The sequence below is a fragment of the Eumetopias jubatus genome, unplaced genomic scaffold (assembly GCF_037043125.1).
Source record: "Eumetopias jubatus isolate StellerSeaLion01/CBP00866 unplaced genomic scaffold, mEumJub1_p1.0 scaffold_1, whole genome shotgun sequence".
NCBI classification, from domain to species: Eukaryota; Metazoa; Chordata; class Mammalia; order Carnivora; family Otariidae; genus Eumetopias; species Eumetopias jubatus.
The window spans coordinates 89,249,648-89,265,461 of record NW_028274807.1 but is presented as its reverse complement, the minus strand read 5'-3'; the positions used below and the strand labels follow the sequence as shown (position 1 = coordinate 89,265,461).

The 15,814-nt window shown below is 36.0% G+C and overlaps 1 protein-coding gene across 2 annotated transcripts in view; it reads left to right on the top strand.

The window, feature by feature from the left end:
• The window catches only part of NAALADL2 (N-acetylated alpha-linked acidic dipeptidase like 2), a 690,507-nt gene that overhangs the window by 329,712 nt on the left and 344,981 nt on the right, over nt 1-15,814 (top strand). The gene's annotated exons all lie outside the window — the stretch shown is intronic.

The following is a 15,814-nucleotide window of genomic DNA, read 5'->3' as shown; positions in this document are numbered from 1 at the left end:
AAATGTGATTTCACAACACTGGCAGGCAAGAATGTCCTTGTTATTCATAACGCAAAATGGTTTTGTTTCTGTCTTTCAATAGCTCATCATTATATTTGATGTATATTTCATACCCTTAAAAATATTAGATTTCTTGTTTTTCAGAGTAAATGACCAACATTTCACTAGCATTTTCCAGTAGACCTATTTTCTAATTTTATCTGCTTTTATACCTCTCATCTCAGAGAGAAAACATTCAAGTAATTCAGTTTACTTTCATATATACCCAAATATTGCTTAAAGTTCTTTATGCTATTAGATTCATACTTTTGTATAGTATTGTATACATTTTTAGATTTGTAGAGCGGAAGTTGTAGAAACATGGACTTATAATCCCTTCACATTCAAATATTAACTGTTTGTATTTTAATGGAGAATTATTTTTCTTGCCCAATCTTTTCTACTTCCCCCCCCAGAAATCATGCATACAATGAAGAGCATAAAGGACACTCATCTGAAATGTATAGATGACTAAATGTTTCATGTTTATAGCAGTGTGATAATTAGGTTTAGATATAGAACATTTCCAGCATCCCCCAAATTTTCAACCCCATTTTTGCATCTTATACTTCTAGAAACTGCCTGATTACTCGACCGTAGTCTCCATGGTGGCATATTGCTTGACTTGTGTCACTACTGTAGCTTTAGCATAGAGCTGGAAGATAAGAGTTACTCAACAATTTTTTTTAATATTTCATTTATTTATTTATTTGAGAGAGAGAGAGTAAGAAACAGCATGAGAGAGGAGAGGGTCAGAGGGAGAAGCAGGCTCCCTGCTGAGCCAGGAGCCCGTTGCAGGACTCGATTCCAAGACTTCAGGATTGTGACCTGAGCCGAAGGCAGTTGTTTAACCAACTGAGACATTCAAGGCTCCCTCAACAAAAATTTTTTTATGAGAAAGAAAGACTCTGTTATATAATACTGAAATGAAAAATTAACTACTGCAGAATAAAAATATGCATTTTCTCAAAGATCTTAGACTTCATTTCTTTTCAGAAGAACCAAATGCCCAGTCACTAGACCAATTACTACTGCTTGTCATATCACAAAACAGAATCTTCTCTCAGTTCAGAAATTTTATATTGGGTCAGAAAGGCAGAGAGATATCTGAGTGGACAGTTAGGTGTGGGAGTCATGTTGAGGAGTTCAGCCCAGAGTTAAGTGAGCATGTGGAGAGTGAGAAGAATTTGACCAGCACTCACAATCCAAAAGTTTCCTAGACTCCCTCTACTATCTCAACTCCTACCTCTTTGTAATCAGTCTTAGTGATTCTGCCTCCTGCATAAGTTTTAAGTGCTTCTGCTTTTCTCCATCTCCACTGTCTCTGCCCTGGTCAAAGCCAGCATTAATCCTCACCTGCAAAACTGCCGCTGCCTCCTGAGTGGTCTCACTGCTTTGTCTCTTACAACTGCCAATCCACGCTGATATATTATAAATGAACTTTTAAACCTCCAAATCTGGTCATGCTACACTCATCTATATAAAACTTATGGTGCTATTGTTGTTCTTTAAATTTTGCATACTCGGGGGCACCTGGGTGGCTCAGTCAGTTAAGCGTCTGACTCTTGATTTTGGCTCAGGTCATGATCTCAGGGTCCTGAGATTGGCATCAGGGGGGTCAGTCTCCACGCTGGGTGTGAAGCCTGCTTAAGATTCTCTCTCTCTCTCTCTCTCTCCCTCTGCCACGCATATGTACTCTCTCTCTAAAAAAAAAAAGAAAAAAAGAATTGCATTCATGATAGCTCTATATGTTTCCAAAAGACTTTTTCCACACTCAGAGTGTTTTGAGATCTATTTTGATTGCTTAAGGGGATATGTTAAAATACAGAGTATAGATTGAAAGGGCTTAACCAAATCAAATTCATGCTATTAGTTCCCTCTGGAGAGGCAGGGAGAGAGGGGGCAATAGAGTTGGAGATGGTTAAGAAGACTTCTGATTATGTACATTATCCTCTGGAGGAACAGAGAGACCTAATTGATTAAATTGCTCTGAAAATAAAGGTAAGATCTTTCCAGGCCCTAAGATCTTATTCATGATTCTGTGACCTTCTCTTATATCGTTCCAGTCGTGGTTGACCTCTTTTGCTTTCTCAAATACACCATATTCTTTCTTAATTCAGGACCTTCACATATGTGGTTCTCTTGCTTAGAAGGTTTGGGGAGGATAGGGAATATGGGTCCTATCTTGTAGCGTTAATGGTAGTGAAAATAGTTTCAGTCACTTGGGAGGACAATGTACCAGTAAGTATTAAAATTAAAAACTCCCATTTTCTCTCACCCCAAATCTATTTCTCCATAGCCGCCTTACAGAAATCCTCACACAATTACTAGTGGATGTATGAACAAGGATATTCACGAATGTTTTGACTGCAATAGCAAAATTTAGAATTGACCAAATAAATTATAGATTATTAGAATTATGAAATACTATGCAGTACCCAAAGAAAATAAAACAGATCTCTGCAAATTCACATGAAAAATAATCTTTAAGGCATATTTGTTGAGTGAAAAGAAATACCACATGTATATGTGTATTGCAATATTATTTGATTAAAGGAAAATTCTTTTTAAATTTTGTATATATGAAAGGAATATAAAGTTTAAGATATATGGGATGATGGTATGGGGGCCTGAAAGTGGAGCATGATCAGATGACCTTTAGCTTTATTTGCAATGTTCCTGTTTTTGTAATAAAATTGCATTAATGTATTTTATTTAGATAATTAAAAAGTAATAAAAGTCCCTACCACCAACAAAAGAGAAATATAGATTATTATATTATGATCTTTTCATTTTTAATATTCTGATTTTATATTCTTTGGTCTTTGAGTCATGGCTTGAGAACAACCCAATCTAAATTAACCTATTTTCTACTAATTAACCTGCAAATTTTAGAATAACTATAAATGTTATTTATTCTTTGAGTTATATGTGTGTGTGTGTGTGTATGTGGTAACATTTATATGTGTGTTAATTTGGGAACTTGAAAGCAATGAAGACATTTTAAAAGCCTCTATGGTTTTATTTTGAAATATACTCTAATTGAAAGTATTCAGTACAGAACTTAGACATTTCTATCTCACTATTAAAGAGAATCTTTAGTATTTTTGCTCTAATTCCTATTCATATTATTAACTAAATTGTTTGTAATTCTTGTTTGTCTTCTAGCTGACGTCAGTATGAGTCTCACATCAGGATGATGTTATCATCCTACTTATATTTTATTTACATCTTTGTTATCCAGAGGTAGCCTCAATGAGTAACTCTAATTTTTTCTCTACACATTATTTTTCCCCTTTGAGATTTCCCCATCTCAATATTACATACATTGCTAAATATATAAGATTAGCTTAGAGGTGGATTCATGAAAATTTGCTGTAACTATATTTAAAAGGTCTATGCATTTTCTGTCAATAATTAAAGCAGAAATCTGGAATGCTGAATCTTTATATTATGATATGGAGCTAGTGTGACATTAGTTAATTTTTTAGAATGTCTTATTACTTATGAAGAACTATTGAATTTTAATATAAATCTAGGTTGTATAGATATATAATATGTGATATTATAAATAGCATGTCATTGATATTTTATTAAAATGTGAAATAATTTTGAAATTTCAGTTAGTACAAATAAATCCTGAATGAATGCAGAAAGTAGTTGATGTCTTCTTTTGTATTGAAAAATGAACTTGACTTGAACATAACATTCTAAAAATAGCCATTTTGCTTTCATATGATTTATATTTTCTTTGAAACAACCTTGTAAGTGCATTGCTCTTTTTCTTCATTTTATACCAAAGGTACTATGAGAAAGTAGGCATAGAATATCCTATTATCTGTTTGATTTGTGTATCTCAGTACACTCCACAAACTGGGCATGAAGTAGAAATGTTTATATTTTTTTTCTCTATGGGAACCTCAAAAGAATGAAAAGAAGTGACAGCAAGACAATTTACACTATCAGAAGGAACAACTAGAGATTGCATTTTTCTCAGTTTTATTGGACAGTATATGGATAGTATTTGTCACTGGAATAATGTGGCTCGTTTATATTGTACCTATTCTTCTGTGGAGCTCAAAGCACTTTATGGGCACTCTCATTAATCCTAAAGCCTGAGCTAGGTATTTGGCAGCTTTTGTCCTCACTTCATGGCCTGGGAGACAGCAGTTTAAAGGATGTCATTGTGCAACCATTTGCAAAGTGTTCAGAAAACAACCAACAGGGTTAACTGTAATATGAACCGTTGACTAGGATTTTTTACCTTATTTATGTTTTATTTATAAATAGTAGTTGTCCAGTGAAGCCAAGCACTATATATAATTATTTAAAATATTCTGACTCCTCTTTACCTCCGGGACAGTTTTCCTGAAGAATCTGTGTCATTAATAGGACTTTCATTCTTCCACACATCCAGGATTGAAACCTTACTTGCTGCTTCTGTCACCTCATTGCCTCTACTCTGTTCAGTGGGTTGCCAAGTGTTGACAATTCTACTTTTCCAAGTTTTTTACATGAATCTTTACCTTTCTTCTTCTAGAGACATCCTCGTTTGTGCAGGTGTTAGTTCTTCTTGAGAAAGGGCTATAGCTTCTGACACTTGTGCGTTAGACCCTTAATTCCAGAGTCCAAAAGAAGCCGACTGAGCCCACATCTGTTGCTTACTAGCAATGTGATTTTAAGCACCTCAAAGTTTCTGAGCTTTAGAGTCATTTCAGTGAAAAAGAAATCACAATAACTAAGTTGAAAAATTGTATCATCGTGTATAAAGTGTGGAAAGGGAATGAGATGCTATATGCTGAATACAAGCTCTGTGTCTGGCAAAAAAGGGGATCGATTTTTGTTGTTTTCATTGTGTCCCCTTTTCCTGGTATGTTCTTTTCTGCAGATCACTCTCAGATCAATATTTCTTAAATCCACTTTCATGGTACCAATTATCTGCTCAAAACCCTATCAAAATCCCTAGGGTTTCCCTAATATTCCCCACGCTGCTTCCTCCACTACCTCAACAAGGACGCTATAATACTAGCCTTAATCTACAACACATACTGTTACCTCCAGTTAAGCTTGGCCACTTGCCATTCCCTTTGCACACCTGTTTTTTTCCTACCACAGCCCATTTAATCATGCTGATTCTTTTGCCTAGAATTATCTCCCTTATACACATTTTCTTTATAGTTTGAAACTTACGTATTGTATTAAAAATCAGGTCAAAGCCAGGATCATTGGACACCAGATGTTGCTAAAGAGAACAGTTCTAGTAATTGTTTTTTTAGTGCTCTCGCTACTACTTCTATTTCCTTATAAGGAGTCAAGGAGATTGGCTTCATGGGCCGAACTCTAACATATTGACCAGGGACCAGTCACAGGACCCTGCTTTTCCACTCACCCATTAACAGTGTGTTTTTTGCTTCCACTGAATTCATCACTGTCTTCTTCAGGTACCGGTCTCTCCCTGATTTCTGGTATACCTATTCTCTTCAGGCCTGCTGAAGCCTTCTTCATTTCACTTACCCCAATAAAGACCACGGGTTTTCTGGCTACCCTGAAACTCTTCCAATCACAGAAGAGTTCCAGTCATGAAGCCAGACATTTTGGATCTTCTGTCCCCTCCCAGATCTGCTGGGATCTCCATCCCAATCCCAACCCAACTGCCACAAAAATGCAGTGAAATGGAGTTGCCGACAGGGATCTGTTCTTGCTCTGGAATAACTTCTGGACTTTTTCCTTTTCCAGTTATTTACGATCCCACTCATTTTCTACCTTTTCTAAGCAACATTCATGACGTTGACTCAGAATGACCTGAAACGTACTTAATATGTAGTGCAGGGTGTAATATGACATCATTGGATTTTTAGGAAGATTGAATGAAGAAGCTAGAAAGAAAATTTAGGCCAAATTGAATAATTCTGAATTTTGTTCATGCTCCATTATCATAAAAAAGCTTTTAAAAGATGACTGTGCCCAGTGCTATTTGAAGTCCTACACACAAGAACTAACAAAGACACTGTTTCTGTCCTTACAGAGCACCTGAGCTTATGAACTGGACCATTAGTGCTATACTATACAAAGCATAGCCATGGCTCTCGCTGTGTCATTACAGCCTGTGCTATGACTTCAAAGAAGACTTATTATTTAGTGAAATAACCTTTCAGTACAAGAAAAATATTACCTTAGTAAGAAAATAGGCGAAGCATTATTTTAGTATTTTTTTAATGTTAATTTTGGTCTCATTTCATAAAATACCTTCAGGAAATGTACACAGAAAACCAATTGCTAAATTACATTCACCAAATTATAGGGCTTCTGAGTAAGAAAATTCTCACATATATAAATTCAGAAGAAGAATTAATAATAGAATATTTCTTTTTTTAAGATTTTACTTATTTATTTGAGAGATGGAGGGATAAAGAGAAAGAGAGAGAATAAGGGGAAGGGGCAGAGGGAGAGGGGCTAGCAGGCTCTGCACCGAGCACAGAGCCCCACTTGGGGCTCGATCCCAGGACCCTGGCATCATGACCTGAGCTGAAATCAAGAGTCGGAGGCTTAACTGACTGAGCCACCCAGGTGCCCCAATAATAGAATTTTTGACTAGAGCTCTGGGTAGAGGTAATTTTTGATGACCAATCTGTGGCTTATTGACAGTGGGGATTTTTTTTCCATGGTGTATGTTTAAAATCTCTACTTTCTCCTTCCAGGTTTATCTTTTCCCAGTATATATCATCACTTCAGTAAGATAATAGAGTGATATTTTTCAAGTCATAATTCTGTGTGTTATTATTCGTAAAAATAATTTTAATTATAGTGTAAGAAAAATGATAAGCCAGGAGGAGAATTAATGGAAATCTTTCATATTACCCATTCCACATATGAGGGACTTTTCTGTTATTATAGTGGGATATTCACCTCCAAGTTAGACGTAACCATCTAAATACAAAGAGCCTCTTTCAACATTAAGATGAGAAATATTTCTATTAAATTCCTGTCAGGATTATAAAGTACTCTATGGCCATTTGAAACACATTTTGGAGAGGGAACGATCAGCTTACTTAAATGACTGCTCACGGACAAGTTTAGAATTGAAACCTTAGAAACGGAAGTCCTTAGACATTGTATATATGATGAATTCAAGACTGCAAAAGACGTGAAAAACTTTCCCAGAGTCACTTCCCATTTAGAGGCAGAATAAGGACCAGATATTGGTCTTTGGACTCAAGGCCAGAGTCCCTTTATTGTGTCAGTGTTTCCATGTCAAAAATAGAAGATTCACAAGAAACCAAGAAGACCTGGAAACACTGCATATGTGATAGCTCATTTAATCTAACATCCATATCAGGATAGTGAGGGTTAATTATTTTCTTTTATTGTCAGAAACATCTAAAAAACTATGTAAACCCAGACATAAAGCATTGGTTTTCTGCCTGCTCGTCTAATCAGCCTCATAAAATTATGTGTTCTCATTACAATCTGTTATGGAGAATTTTATTGTAAATTTATGGTTGCATACTTTCACAACAACAAAAAACAAACAAAAACCCATCCATACAGTTTATTTGCTATCTTTTGAAAAATGCAAACTACACTTTTTCTAAAATGAGAAACTTTACAAATCATTCTGATGTTCATCCCCTTCAAGTTTGAGATGGGAGGCTTCTCAGGGGAATCCCCTGAAGAGGATTTCTTTGCTTATATTATATGTAATGTGTAGATGGCCACTTATTCCAGTTATGAATCTAGACTACTCTCCTTGAAGTGAAGAACAAACTAGACATTTTATCTGTCTCTTAGTTTGCTTTTCTTCTGATATAGTTTATGGTTTATTTCCAAATGTTCAGGTTCTTGGTATGCTCTAGGGAATGAAATAGTCTTAGAGTAGACAAATGATAAATACAAAGAAATAGAAATATTTAGACTTTCAGGGAATGGGAAATCAGTTCTCATATAAACAATTATTCCTCTGAAATAGAATTAAAATATTTGTCAACATCTGAATATTACCACTGCCATTGTTCATCTAAATTTTCACTTAAAAATGACAAACTTATAAATATAAATTCAGTGGGATAAAACCCTATGCCAAAGGAAGTCCTGTTTTCTTGAGTAGTAAGGATCAGACTACAAAAATGCATTGGGGAGGGTATGTGCTATGGTGAGCGCTGTGAATTGTGCAAGACTGTTGAATCACAGATCTGTACCTCTGAAACAAATAATGCAATATATGTTAAGAAAAAAAAAAAAAGAAGAAGAAGAAGATAGCAGGAGGGGAAGAATGAAGGAAGGGAAATTGAAGGGGGAGATGAACCATGAGAGAAGATGGATTCTGAAAAACAAACTGAGGGTTCTAGAGGGGAGGTGGGTGGGAGAATGGGTTAGCCTGGTGATGGGTATTAAAGAGGGCACGTTCTGCATGGAGCACTGGGTATTATGCACAAACAATGAATCATGGAACACTACATCAAAAACTAATGATGTAATGTATGGTGATTAACATAACAATAAAAAATTTTTAAAAATGCTTTGGAGAGCATGTTGTTAATGATGGCCACCGTCTACCTGAAACATATGAATGGATTTGGAAGTAATTTATCAGTGTGTTGTAAAGTCACAAAAAACCCTGTAAGGTATTTATAAAAATATAGTCTCATGGTTCTCTAAATAATAAATTCAATTACAGGACACACCAGATTTCAACTAACAATTTAATTAAATATTATGCTTATGTCCTGTACACTGGCCAAAATGAAGTATATCACCTCACTTAACTGCATATTAATCAAAACTTTTTAGTACAATAGTAAAATCTCTTCTTTAATTGAATGTTTGTTGCATAGCCACAAATATGCAGATGATCCGAGCACATCTGTTTGGGGTGAGAAAATGATGGTAATTTATATTTTAACGTCCTTTGTTCCAAATAATTTCACTTTACCAATACAAATCTTGAACTTCTATATCTAAACAGTAAAGAAAAATGTCTTTAGTAATGGGAAGAGTTGTCTAGCTCCTTCATATTCATTATCAATACCTTTGAATAAGCTAACTGGAAAGAGAGAGTCCAAATTGAATTAACAAATACTAATATAAATATTAACAATATTAACAGATTTTTCTTGTATACTATTTTTTAAGTAAAATTGTACTCTACATAAGCTGTATGCTCTTTTAATTTCAGATTATACAGACACTTTGCTTTATAAATGAGTGTGTTACTTCCTATTCCCTTTGTGACTTTTTACAACACATGAGTTAAGCATTAGAATATTGTAATAATTACTACGGAATATGGCAAGATGCTTAGCTTAAGAGAGGACCAATGAAATGAGGAGATGAGACCATCTGTGTCTTCAGTTTTAGGATTTTGTGATTGCAAGTTTTATATCATGAGTCATGAGTTTTAGGTTTATGGTCAGACAGAACAAAATTATTCCCTTGAACATTGGTCTGATCATTCATCCAAATGATGCTGCTTTTTACTATGGGAATACAGCACTGAATCAGTCCCCAAGAAGCTTACACTCTGGTCAATGAGCAGAAAATAAAAAGGAAATTAGAAAAAAGCAGTGTTTACTAAATGTCTAAACAAGGATTTATATGGGGGCATATGCAAGAAGTAAGCTTCCCAGAATAAGTGACCTATAAGAGTGGGGTACCTGGCATTGGCCAGCTTTTTTTTTTTTTTTTTTTTTTTTAGTGAAGGAGCTGGGGGAGGGGAGTGGGAGGAGGGGAGAGAGAGAATATTAATCAGGCTCCAAGCCCAGTGCAGAGCCTGATTTGAGGCTTGATCTCACACCCCTGAGATCATGACCTGAGCCAAAATCAAGAGTCAGGCTCTTAACCTTCTGAGCCACCCAGAAGCCCCAATACCAGCCAGTTTTTAGACCTACAATTTATATTAGTTTGAGGGCAAGCAGGAAATATCATGTAAATTAAAGAAATCATAATTCATTTTAGTTATGAAAACAATCACCAATAAAAACATCCTATATGCCAAAAATAAATGTGTGTGTGTGTGTGTGTATACACATATAGAGACACAGAACACAAATGAGCTCCAAGAAGACTGCATAGCACAAAGCGTTTTTAAGTGTTAACAATTTCATTTTTAATAATAACCTGAACAACACAGTACTGAATTTGACTAGCTTGAGGGAGGATGGTGCTATTCATAACCAGCAGGTTATGAGATGCTGAAATTATAAAGGATCAGCTGTATCTACAAGAACATCAAAATGACTAGCCAATTTAGTGCACTGGTCATTTCTGGAAAATAACTGTAAATTTAGTGAGCTAAAATAAAAATGAAAAAACATTTGCGCCAGTTATTTAATGGTCTGATTTCTGTCAAAGTGGCAGTTCTCTGGAGAAAGTCAAATCAGGTATTCTGGGATAACATCACTGATATCAACTTGTTCATTTGCTATTTGAGTCTTTTTATAAAAGTGCAGCACAAAACGTCTTTTTAAAAATCTCTGCTTTTTAAGCTCTCTGATTGCTTGGTTCGCTGGCAAGTGGGAAGTATTTACATTTTAGGTTTGTCAGTCTTCTACTATAATGAATTATAATACCTGAAAACCAAGGGGGAGAAAAAAGAAGTCAAATCAGTTAGCTATTGTAATATGTATTCATGGCTGAAATAAAGTGTTGTAAATGTAATTCTGATCTGGAGTCACCAAATTTATCTTTGGGGAAAGGACAAAAACAAAAAGAAGTGTTCTGAGTCCAATTTAAACTTGTTATTTAGTGATAGCATACGAGCGGCCTTGTTTCCCATTTTGAAAGAGCCTCTGAGAAAAACTGTTGATTTGGGGTTTATTGATACGGTTAAAGCCTGTGTCATCTTTAATTTTGGGGAAGGTGAGCAAACACAGGCTATTATTTTTTATCTGCTTCATCCTGCTTTTTATATCTTCTTTGCTGTGAAAATTATGTAAATTGTGCTGTGGAAAAATATACAATGATTTAGGCCAGTGCTTATCTAATGTGCTTGTGAATTACCTGGGGATCTCGTTAAACTACCGATTCAGATTCAGAAGGTCTGGGGTGGAGTTTCAGATTCTGCATTGCTAATGAGTTCCTAAATTATGCCCCTGCTGCTTGTCCAAGGACTACACACATTGAATAAAAAGAGTCTATAAGATCTATGCTTATATCATGTAGCAGGATCTTACGTTTACACACACAGGTGCTGAGGGTTGAGTTACAGTCCTCAGCTTGGAAACTGTACTATCCTCTCCAATGGCAGCACATTATCATCACTGATCCATACAAGGCTCCTCTTGCTTTATTTACCAGCATTATTATTATTATTTTTTACCTTATTTTACTTCTTGGTGCATTTCTGGTTTCTGAAGGCTTATTTATTTATGTACTTATTTATTTATTAATATTCTTTGGGTAATCGGTGCTTGCTATATACACTTCTTCAGTTGAGCTTAAAAGAATTCCGTCTTGCCATACAAAAAGAGTAGCTGGCAGATAACAGAGTGTTCATGTTTTCTGTATACACCTAACCAGATATGATTGAAGTGGGCATCAACAATTTGAAAAAGCATAATGCAAAGCCTCCTAAATATGTACAATTAGAAAACCCTTTCACTTATTTTTGACCTCATTTCTCCTAAGTTTCATCCACTGTGGTTCAGGCTGTCAGCCTCTAAGGTAATGCATTTTTATTTCACGAAGTCAGAATAGTGAAGGCCATTCAGTGTCACCTTGGTTATTCAAGTATAGTAGATGGGATGACAATACTGGCATAGTGAAATTGTCTATACATTACATTTCACAGATTCAGTCAGTGATGAAATCAAACTTGGAACTCTATGTCCTTTTTCCTCTTTCTCCTACATGCATGTGGCTTTGTGTCAGGGACTGGATAATTGAGAGCATGGATTGATTTGGATCTTTATCTGGATTGCAAGGAGTGCATAAGGTGAAGAGAGAACTACCTATCTAGTAAAAAAAAAAAAAAAAGTTAGTGTCAGTCTTTACTGAACATAAACAATGAACCGGGCACGATATCTATGCTATAATCTAAAAGTTGGAGTCATGGGGTGCCTGGGTGGCTCAATAGGTTAAGCATCTCCCTTTGATTCAGGTCATGATCCTGGGTTCCTGGGATCCAGCCCCACATCTGGCTCCCTGCTCAGGGAGGGAGCCTCTGCCCCTCCCCCCTCGGGCCCTCCCCCCTCCTGTGCTCTCCCTCTCTCTCTCTCAAACTAATTAAATCTTTAAAAAATAAAAATAAAAGCTGGAGTGCTAGGAGGTAATGTCAACATCTTTTCTGTATGGTGCCCTTTCCATCAGGCACACAATATGCCTGATTTTCAACATATACCTTATAGTTCATAAATGTGTTTTAAAATATAAATGAATAAAAATGGTATATTATTTGGTTTTATCCAAAGCCTCTTAATAATGTAAGAAAATAAAATTCTCAGCTCTTCTTCAATAAATGAGTAAAAAAAATAACATTTGTCCATAATTTAATCTTAGTATACTGTAAAGTCCTGCTTTTACTATCTGCTCTCAGAAGTGAACTGTTTGTCAAACTTCCATTAAGCTTAAGGTGAAAAATTAATGAACCACTTTAGATATTTCAAAACTAATGCAAGTCTATTAGTCATGCAGAAAAAAAATCAAAGATTTAAATGTGTTCAATTAGGGTTTAGGGTTCACTCATATTTAACTCTTAAATGTATTGCTTCATATGCCTGATAGAGCATTATAGGGAAAAAGGAAACACAGTTACTGATTTTTTCATTAACAGATAAATACATCTCGGATTATTTTATTTATATAGTCTTTTTAAAAATTTTTATTGTTATGTTAATCACCATACATGACATCATTAGTTTTTGATGTAGTGTTCCATGATAGCAGGAGGGGAAGAATGGGGGGGGGAGATAGTCTTTTTTTTTTTTTTACACGTAAAGGGTAAGTTTACAGCAAGGTTAACCAGTGAGTTGATGGGGATAGATGGGTTTTGAAAGTCTATGTAATATGTTTGCTGTGGGAGGCAGTTAGCTGGAGAAAAAGCACAAATGTGTAGCAAGCATAGGATTAATAAAATTTTAATTCATTCTTTAGTTGTACCCTTGTTCCATCTTGAAGGCATTCAGAAAACCAGTGAGATAGTGGCATTGAAACTATTTTTCAAAGAATTGCTGATCCTGTTGTGTCCTGGCCCTGTGTTAGGAATTGTGTGTTATGCAATAATGGAGAAGACTTGTTTTTTTTTCTTCAAGGAATTTAAGAGTTTAAAGAGGAGAAACAAAGTGATAAAGTGATAAGTATGAAATGTAATGATAATGTTAATTAGAAATGACAAACACTACAAAAAAGCGCAGAAATAGCACACAGATGAGGGCAACAGAGAAAGCTTCTCGTAGAAAGTGACTTTTGAGTTGGGTTTTAGAGAAAGTGTAAAGTTCAGATAGTGTGATGCATGAGAATAGCCCTGAAAGCTCAAGGAACGGCTGTAGCAACAACCTGGAGGACGCACAGTGCAGAACGCGTGGGTGGACATCTTAACGGTTAGCATAAAATGTATGGAGACGAACGATCGGAAATAACGTTCAAAATACAAGGTCTGAGATTGTGAAGAGCCTTGAATGGCAAACCAAAGAGTTCGGCATTCGATCTGGGGAGGGGTGAGATCATGTAGCATTTTAAAAAGTTTCATTTTGTGTTGGTAATGTGTCAGCACCTAACGTCCATGAAAAGATCAAAACAACAGATCACACATTTCTCATAAATACTGTTTCACTGTTCCATGTACGCTAGAAATCCTGAAGGTAATGGCCGTTGGAGAAAATCCATTCTGGGGAACCAGAGTAAGAGGGCTGTATCGGGGCTTCCCAGCGGGTGTGCTGAGGGGCACCATCTATGCCTTGAGATATTAACCGCTCTGGTCCCGGATGTGACCTAGAGCAGCAGAGACTCAGGGCTGGTCACCTGAGGCTGACAGCAGCTTGCTTGAGATGTGAGCATTCCCTTCAGGTTGTCTCAGTGCACTGAACGGCTTCTTGTGCTGTATGAGCCCTGCAGGGCCTGGCTCACGACCATGCAGTGTGCACAGTCGCACCGGCCCCCACTCAGAAGGGCCCACACTTGATTTAATGCTCTGCTGTTACAGTCTTGAGATTCTTCATGGTTTTTGAACAGGAAGTCCCACATTGTCATTTTGCTCTGGGACCTGCAAATTATACAGCCACTCTTGGTCCTATGACATGAAAATTGCTAGGAAGCAATGAACTACACTGTGGTCAAAATGCACTGTCCTATATCCATATAAAAAGGGTTCCTGGATTATGCAACCAGCACTGTGTTTGCATCACAAACCTGATCCTGAGCTTGTATCTTTATTATTTTTTCTTCAAAGTTATGACTGCTATGGCTGCCATAGGCCTAAGCTAAATATCTTTTTTTTTTTTTTTAGTCTTGTGGTTTTCAAGATGATAAATTAAGGAAACACTTCTGTAACATATTTTCTCATTTATAATCTGCCTCCTGGAGCCTGGATACCAGTATGGTTGAGTTCTGCACCCCCTGCAGTCCTATCAAATTAAATTCTGAGAAAACCTTTGACAATCATTTTCCCTAACAAAAGCTTTGAAAAATAAAGCTCTGTGTTCACAGATGTTTTGGCTGCTAGAGAGAGTCATTCCGTTGTGTATTTCCTCTCTGAGTCAGTATAAATATATTAACTGAATACGTACTTTTTAGTTCTTAAGCACAGTTTAGTTTATTCTCTCCATCCTCTTTACTCTGAGTACTTGTGGATTTTTCTTTTACTTCTGTCACATAGTTTTCTCTCCTTATTTTTATTTAATTTTTGTTTTCCTCAAAGTTACAAATAAATATATTCAAATAATTCTACAAAGTTAGTTTACAAAAATCTCATCTTCTCCCCTCCTTCCCTATGTTTTCTCTTTACTTTCTCACCCAAAGGCAAACACTCAGTTTCTTTCAGTAGTTTCATTTGTTCCCTACATTTTATATTTATCTCTCTGTCTCTCAAAACATGTTTATCAGTTGAATTCATTTTTTCAGTTTTATTCATTACCAGTATGGAAGATAAAGATTTAGTTTGCTTTCACAAGTGTCCATGGGCCGTCACCCCTGACTTTTGCCCTTTTCTTTTTTTCCAAGAGTATCATTTTGTGTGTGTGTTAGTCATTATTTATATGAATATGACTATGTAAATATTATTACATTGTATGGTGATTACATTTCTTTCTTGAACAACTCTTTGCTCCCTCTGAAGCTAAAGGTTGTCTGATGGTTAGATTTCTTATTTTTCTATGTATCTAGAAGCTCCTCACATGCTAACCCTCTGAGCTCTACTGTAAATATTCTCTCAATACATTAGCACACATCTGGTTTTTCCATTTTCCTTGTCTTCCTGGAGACCTCCCTCCCTGAGCCTCCTGACCCCCTTACTCTTCTCCTTATAAGCTCTGATGCATGTGTGCCTTCTAGGATTGTCCTTGACTGAGGGCACCTACTTAAGAATGGCAAAATTGAGTTGATTTGAAATTCTGTATAAGGATGGGATTTATTGACTGATGGACTTTAACATAGGATGTCTCTGGTGAGGTGTTTTATTGGTGGACTTCCAGATTTTCAGTATTTTTATATAGTCTCCATTGACCTGGTTATTTACTACAAGTGAACTTCCTATTGCCCTACCTGGAAGGAAGGATTCTGGGCACCAAGACAGTAAAACATTTGACAAGTCTTGGCAATTATAAGACCATCCCATTTTAAATATGAG